Genomic DNA, 8,321 nt, shown 5'->3' with positions numbered 1-8,321 from the left:
GTCCAGGGAGGGTTGGGGGGCTGGCAGCAAAGGAGGATTGGTGGTGAAGATGGTAGGATCCTGCTGTATGGGGTCCTGTTCGGGGGGGGGGGTATGGTAAGAAGAATGTTTTGAATCTTCTCGTCAAAGAAGGTGGCTAATTTGTTACATTTAGTTTCAGCTTCTTTGGGATCGAGGGGTTTGAGTGGGGGATCAGGGGCGTGGAGTAGTTCTTTAAGAACTGAATAGGTTTCATGGGCCGAGCAGGCAGCGTTTTTAATTCTGTTCTCGTAGAAACTAGTTTTGATGTTGCGGAGCTCTTTTTTGTAGGATTTTACGGAGGTGCGGAATGATTCCTACCGTTCCTCGGTTTTTTCCTTCCTCCAGATACCCAGCAGAACCCTGCTAATCTCCTGAGGCGGAAGCCGGGAGACGACCGATTTTTAAAATTGTAATTTTCTTGTGTCACTAATTTGAATAACCTGTATTTTAATAGCGCACTCACCCGGCTGGCACCTCTGCAGCGGGCTCGAGACACGCCTAAACAGCGACCCCTTCGCTGCACCGAACAAGGAAAAACAAACATTTTGCCGCCATTGACGGCGAGGAACTGAGGCCACGCCTACTCTCAGGCCACGCCCATCCGCCCCCTTCCCACCTATAAGGATGTGCAATCACCGGACGCGCAGCGGACGGGCGCAGCGGGCGCGCCGTCAGCGCGCCGAAGGCGCGCCAAAGGCAAGCCCGTCTGGGCCCGTCCGGGCCCAGCCGGCCCTAGGCCCAGCCACTCTGCCCTCTGCAGCCCGTAACGACCTCACCTATACTCGGGCTGACTTGTTAGCCTTGAACCCCAACAAACATCCCTCCTGCTCGCGCATCTTAAATGGAGACACTCAATTCTCCGGCTGCGACCGCTGCGACCCCGCCAATCAGACCACGGCATCAAAGGGTTTGCACCTAGGCCTACTTAACTGCAGGTCGCTCGTGAAACACGCACAGGAAGTGAACCTCCTAATCACTAATAACGCCTTAGACATTCTGTTTTTAACAGAAAGCTGGCTTACCTCCAGTAGTGGCCCAGACATCGTTCTAGCACTCCCCCCCGGGTACGTCATGTGCTCACAGAACAGACCAGAGGGTAGGGGAGGTGGACTTGCAATAATCTTCAAAGACACCCTCACCTGTAGAACGTCTGATGGCAACATCAAGGGATACGAAAGCTGCCAGTATACTATTATAATCTCCCCTGTCACATCGTTGTCAGGAACGCTGATATATCGCCCACCAGGCAATCTAGGAGACTTTCCGACCAAAATTACTGACCAGACCTCCACCAAATGCACGTCCACTACTAACTACCTATTATTAGGAGACCTGAATGTACATTTCCTGGACCCAGAAGACAAGCAGGCCAATGAACTACTCCAGGATCTCACCTCAATGGGCCTTGACCTTAAAAACCCACAGGCCACTCACGAAAAAGGGCAACTGCTTGACCCCATTCTCTCCAACATCCCCAACCTGAGAACCCTTGACCATATCCCCCTTCCCTGGATGGACCACTTCTTGGTCCCCCTAGTATGGGACATCATCAGTCTGCCCCCTCCACCCCCAAAAATCAGAACGTATACCAGACAATGGCAGAAACTGGAACCAGACGTCTGGGCAGCCAAACTCAGAGAAAACGTTCCCCATCCCCCCCATGACACCTTAGTAGGGGACAAAAAATTCAGTACCTGGATTACCCAATCGCTCGACGCCATTCTGCCCAAACCCCACTCTCTCAGACATATCAAGAGAGTTAATCCCTCACCCTGGTATACCCCGGAACTCAACCTGCTACGTAAGGCTTGCAAAAGAAATGAACGTATCTGGAGGAATCAGCCGAAATACAATACAATACCCCAGTTCAGACCCAGCCATATGCAAATCAGTGTTTACCCTGTGCCTCATGGGAACAGTACAGCCCGAACTGCCAAGCCAGGTCTTCCTTGGACCGTAAACAGTCATCCTGGGACCAGTCTCGGGGTAACACTCCTCATCAACCAGGCTAGCTTGAATCCAGTGGCAAAGTGAGCAAGCGACCTACGTCTGGGCATACTCCACCAACTTAGGGCAAACAAAGCAAACACAAGGATATGATGGACAGAGCGCTGAAACTTTTCAGTCACAGATCTGGGTTGAATCCATCATCGTTCTTTAGTTCACTTCGCCATCCCAGTTCAGACCCAGCCAGATCAGCTGTAGAAGCCGTGAATGAAATGAGAAAGAACCTGATCCTCAGGAAACTGTACATTTAAGTCCTCACAGAACCTGCTTTCATAGTCTCTCCCAACATTTACTGCTGTTTCAAGAATATTCCATCTTTCGAATGGACAGAAAGGGGATGAAAAGTGGCAATTGATCTGCATGGATATTCAGGCGCCAACGTTCAAATGACTTCTATCATCAGCAATATTTTTTAAAACCGCTTTGGCCACAGGAACACCTACTGCTAGACGAACCTGTGGAATTTACTCTCTCTAGAAGTGTGGCAAACTTAAACAATATACTAAGATTCGAATATTCAATGGGAGTCCACTCTGACAGAAGCAAAAACACTGCCAACATCCCTGAAGGACAAAACCCTCTATCAATATTCCACCTTTTTCACCGACCCCGTCTTCTCATCCAGCAAGGACATCGCCTTCAGCCACGCCACCGGACTCCACTGGACGGACCACAGCTGCGTCCACTTCAGCTTCAGAAGGCCCACGATCCACCACCACCAGCAACAGGTTGCACGCAGAAGCTGGAACAAGATCACAGCCGACCAGCTTGCGACCTCCCTGAGCATGAACCCTCCTACCAGCGCAACGAACCCAAGCCAGGTGGCCACCAACCTCACGAAGTGGATCAGCGACTGCGCAGACGACCTCGCCCCCCTGAGGACCCCGCCTAGCAGACCCGGTAGCAAGAAAGCCCCATGGTTCACCGACGAACTCAAGAGCTCCAAGAAGAACTGCCGAGCCCTCGAGAGAACCTGGTGCCGAGACCCAACTCCGGACAACATGACTGCCCTCAAGCTCGCCACCCGAAAGCACCACCAACTCATCCACGCCACCAAGAAAACCGCATTCAAGGAACGACTGGACAACAACGCACACAACAGCAAGGAACTCTTCAACATCGTCAAAGAGCTCTCCAACCCCAACGCCGGAAACGACGACATCACCCCTTCGCAAGACCTCTGCAACTCCCTCGCCTCCTACTTCCACAACAAGATCGCGGACATACACAACAGCTTCAGCACTCAACCGACGCACGCCACGACCGAACCACCGCCCCCCACCACCACCCTCCGCGCCTGGACCCCGATCAGCACCGAAGACACCGTCCGCACAATGAACTCCATCCACTCCGGATCTCCGACCGACCCCTGCCCTCACCACGTCTTCAACAAGGCCGACGCTGTCATCGCACCCCACCTGCGGGACATCATCAACACCTCCTTCGACACCGCTACCTTCCCGGAGAGCTGGAAGCACGCCGAAATCAGCGCCCTACTCAAGAAGCCATCAGCTGACCCCACCGACCTCAAGAACTACCGCCCGATCTCGCTGCTCCCGTTTCCTGCAAAAGTCATCGAGAAGACCGTCAACAAGCAGCTGGCCGCCTTCCTCGAGACTAACGGATCCCTCGACCCCTCGCAGTCTGGCTTCCGGGCCAACCACAGCACCGAGACCGCCCTGATCGCAGCCACCGATGACATCCGAGCTCTGCTCGACAACGGAGAAACAGCGGCCCTCATCCTCTTAGACCTCTCCGCGGCCTTCGACACTGTCTGCCACCGTACCCTAGTACAGCGCCTCAGCAACGTCGGAGTCCAGGAGAAGGCACTGGAGTGGATCATCTCCTTCCTCACCGGAAGGACACAGAGAGTCCGCCTCCCCCCGTTCAGATCTGAAGCCACCTCGCTCAGTCCAACCCTCTTCAACGTCTACATGAGCCCCCTCGCAGACATCGCACGCCAGCACAACCTCAACATCATCTCCTACGCCAACGACACCCAGCTGATCCTCTCCCTCACCAACGACCCCGCCACCGCCAGAGCCAACCTTCACGAAGGGATGAAAGAGGTAGCCGAATAGATGAAGAACAGCCGCCTGAAACTGAACTCAGACAAGACGGAAGTCCTCATCCTGGGATCCTCACCCTCCGCCTGGGACGACTCCTGGTGGCCCCCCGCCCTAGGCAGCACACCCAAACCAACAGACCACGCACGCAACCTGGGCTTCATCCTGGACTCCTCCCTCTCCATGACCAGACAAGTCAACGCCGTCTCCTCGTCGTGCTTCAACATCCTGCGCATGCTACGTAAGATCTTCCGGTGGATCCCCACCGAGACCAGGAAGACGGTCACCCAGGCCCTCGTCACCAGCCATCTGGACTACAGCAACCCCCTCTACGCCGGAACCACCGCCAAACTCCAGAAGAGACTCCAGCGGATCCAGAACGCCTCAGCACGACTCATCCTGGACATCCCTTGTCGCAGCCACATCTCCGGACACCTGAGAGACCTGCACTGGCTCCCGGTCAACAAGAGAATCACCTTCCGACTCCTCACCCACGCACACAAAGCCCTACACAACCAAGGCCCAGGATACCTCAACAGCCGCCTCAACTTCTACGCTCCCAAACGCCAGCTTTGATTGACCGGCCACGCCCTCGCCGCCGTCCCCCGCATCCGAAGAGCCACCACAGGGGGACGGTCCTTCTCCTACCTCGCCGCCAAGACATGGAACTCCCTCCCGACCCACCTCCGCCTGACCCAGGACCACCTCGCCTTCAGGAAGCAACTCAAGACCTGGCTGTTCGAGCAGTAGCGGACCCCCCCTCCCCATGCGCCTTGAGACCCTCTGGGTGAGTAGTGCGCTATATAAATGCTTTGATTGATTGATTGATTGACCTATAATAAGAACGACCTTGAACTAGACAGTAGGCAAATCCTGGACAGTAGCTAAGGAAAGCCAACTAAATGTTCAGAACCCAGTGAATGTTGACTGGCCGGGCCACTGACAGATTATAGCCAACATTCCATTTACCAAAATGATATCAAAAGAGCAACCAAAGCAAATCTTGATCAAATATGGTAGCATGAAAAATACTGAAGTGGGGAGGTCCCCGGCTGCCATCCCAATTATTTGAGGGGTGGATGGTGTTCTACATTCATCTACTGGGGCTGTCGCCTCGGAATTTGTGCACTACTTCCCTACAGTATACGGAGCAGCTCTCAGAGGCCCTCATTGCAGAGTTTCTTAGCGTTATCCCCCCCCTGGAAACTTACCGACCAGATGAGAGACCAACTAGATGCCCCCATTACAGCTGACGAATTATGTGCAGCACTAGTGGCAATGGGGGCCCCCGGCCCAATGGACTCCCCATGGATTTCTTTGGTCACACATGCCCACATTAGGCCCTCACCAGGCCCTCACTTATTAGAGGGAATGCAAGGCCCACTCAAACAACGCCTGCTACCCCGGGATTGGAGGCATGCCAAGATTGTCCTCTTCCTAAAGCCAGGCGGCCCACCGGAAGACCCATTTTCATATCGTCCCAGCTCCTTTATTAACGTTGAGCCCAAACTATTGGGCAAGGTCCTAGCCGATGGCCTGCAGGCTTGCGTACAAGATCCGATCCATCCAGATCAATCTAGCTTTATGCCACACCGGGCCACCCACCACAACATCCGTTGGGTCCATAATGCCATGGCTGTGGCTCCGGAGCTCGAGCTCCCTGCGGCCAAACTACTCGCAGATATTTACAAGGCATTCGACTGCCTTAGCTGGGAGTACATCTTCCAACTTCTCAAAGCCATCAATTTCGGCCCGTGTTTCCTAGCATATGTTTGTTTGCTGTATACAAAACTCCCTGCCTCAGTACCCATAACGGGGCACCACTCGGCCCCCTTCCCCATTCATCTTGGCACGTGACAGGGCTACCCCCTTTCCCCACTTCTATTCACCCTGGCAGTAGAACCTCTGGCGGCATGGTTACGCAGTGACCCAGTGCTCGGGGGATTTAAGTGGCCACAATTGCGATCCGACCGAATTGCATTATATGCGGATGATATCCTTTTCTTAATGACTGACCCATGGATCTCGGGCCATGTATCCTGCAGATCCTCAGAGTTTTCGGTCAGACCACCAGGCTTCAAACTAACCCCTCGAAATCCGTGCTGTTTCCGGTGTGCGGTGATCAGGGTAGAGGCACCTGGGCGGCCCAATTGACTCATGCGACAGAGGGTTTTAAATACCTGGGCATTTTCATGTCGCCTTACCCAAGGATTTCATGGGCACACAATATAAATCCATTTCTCGCCAGTCTCCGAGATGAGACAACAATATGGTCCTCTCTCCCGCTGTATGGGCGCTCAGCGATTTTTAAAATGGTCTATTTTCCTAGAATACTTTATCAGTTACAGAACTTCCCGTATCACATACCACGATCCTGGGTTGCGAAAATAAATACCATCCATAATAAATTCCTATGGAATGTAGGGACAGTTTGGGTGGCACTACAAAGCTGTCCACAATCAACATATTGCGGTGGCATTGCAGCGGCGGACGTATATTCCTATAACGCTGCCTCCCATTTATTAATCATAAATAAATGGTGGTATAGCTCACCAATGGACCCGGCGTTTGCACTGGAGCATGCAGCAATAGAGGGTGCCCCCCCTCCTTTGGCTATTATACAGTGCACATAGCCTAGACTTCCTACCTCATGCCAGCAGAAGAGTTTTTCGGCTTTGGAGGTATACAGTTGGGCGGATGGGGTGGCGCGGTCGCCTCACCCAAGCGACTCCCCTGTGGCACGGTACCCATATACGCCAGGTGGCGGCTCTATGAGATTCCGCAAATGAGACGTAGTGAGTATAGCCACACTGGGAGTTGTTATGAAGGGTACTACTCTAAAGTCCTTCCAACAGTTACAGGTGGAATTTCAGTTGCACAAGACGCAATTTTTTAAATACCTTCAATTGTGCCACACTCTTACCCTTGTGATTCTCACGCTGGACAGCTTGCCATAGTTTCACCTCCTTGAAGGCGGCCTTCCCATGGGAGACCTGGGGGCACATAAAACCTGACAGTTCTATCAGATCTTAACGACACACTCCAGAGCAACACTACACAAGATTAGAGGGGCGTGGCAGGACGACATACCAGACGTAAAAGATGACGACTGGGCCGAATCCATAGTTAGCGCCCAGGGCGCGGCCGTATCATCTCTATATTGCCTCATCCAATTTAAATACGTACACCGGATATACTATACACGAATCCGTCTAGAGGATAGGGACCTCCAATCCCTCCAGTGTATACGCTGCAAAAGAGACGAGGGAACATTCGTACATATGGTCTGGAGCTGCACAGCTATACAGCCCTTCTGGCATAAAGTCTCAACTTGTCTGGGCAGGGTACTATCCAGGGATCTCCTATATGACCCAAAATGATTCTTACTGCACAGTACTGACCGTATAGGGGGGGAATCGGTATAAACAGCAGCTGCCCTTCCTGGCCCTCACTGTCGCTAAGCGCGACATCGCCCAGTTATGGAAAGGGGCTTCCCCCGACATTGGGGAAATGGCAAAAAGTTCTAGTTAGATGCATGGGAGCTGAGGTTGCGGTATTCCAAGAGCAACGCTGGCCCCAGAAACAGGAAAATATGGTCCCGATGGGCAACATTTTGTGATATTGATCTACCTCCCCTTCCCACTCAGACCCCCTGATAGGAGAATTTCCCCGCACTTCCTTGACCACACCACACCACACATTATATTTCATTATAGCCTATATGGGTACTCCACTATACTTCCTAAGATGCACAGGTATTGGAAAAAGTTTTTGTTGTTATATATGCAAGTTTTGCAGTTAATAATGTATACAGGTTTGGTACATCACAATTATTTTTGTTACCAATATGTGTATGTTGGGCTGCTGACCAGATTGTACCATGAAAAGTCAGTAAAATGTGTTTAAAAAAAAATACTGATGAATAAGCTCTGGGAGAAAATATAGAAGCCAAATAATTCTCTATCTCTTCTCGTTATCTTTTACCGATGCAAATCAATTAACACTACATTTCAAAACCCGAGCAACATCTACCTTAGGTGAAGTAGTTCCTATAGAGACAAACATGAATAAAATACAACAATGTGCATCCTTAAAAGTAAAAAGACTTGGATGATGAATTATTGGAAAAGAAATGTCAACAAAAGCAATACGTTTTAAATCTAAACACACAAAAAATAGCAAGGATATTCTTCAAAAACATGTTCTTTCCTAATGAACTAAATGAAG

This window comes from Lissotriton vulgaris, chromosome 7 (genome assembly GCF_964263255.1).
Source record: "Lissotriton vulgaris chromosome 7, aLisVul1.2, whole genome shotgun sequence".
In the NCBI taxonomy this organism is placed as follows: Eukaryota; Metazoa; Chordata; class Amphibia; order Caudata; family Salamandridae; genus Lissotriton; species Lissotriton vulgaris.
This window is presented reverse-complemented; position numbering follows the sequence as displayed.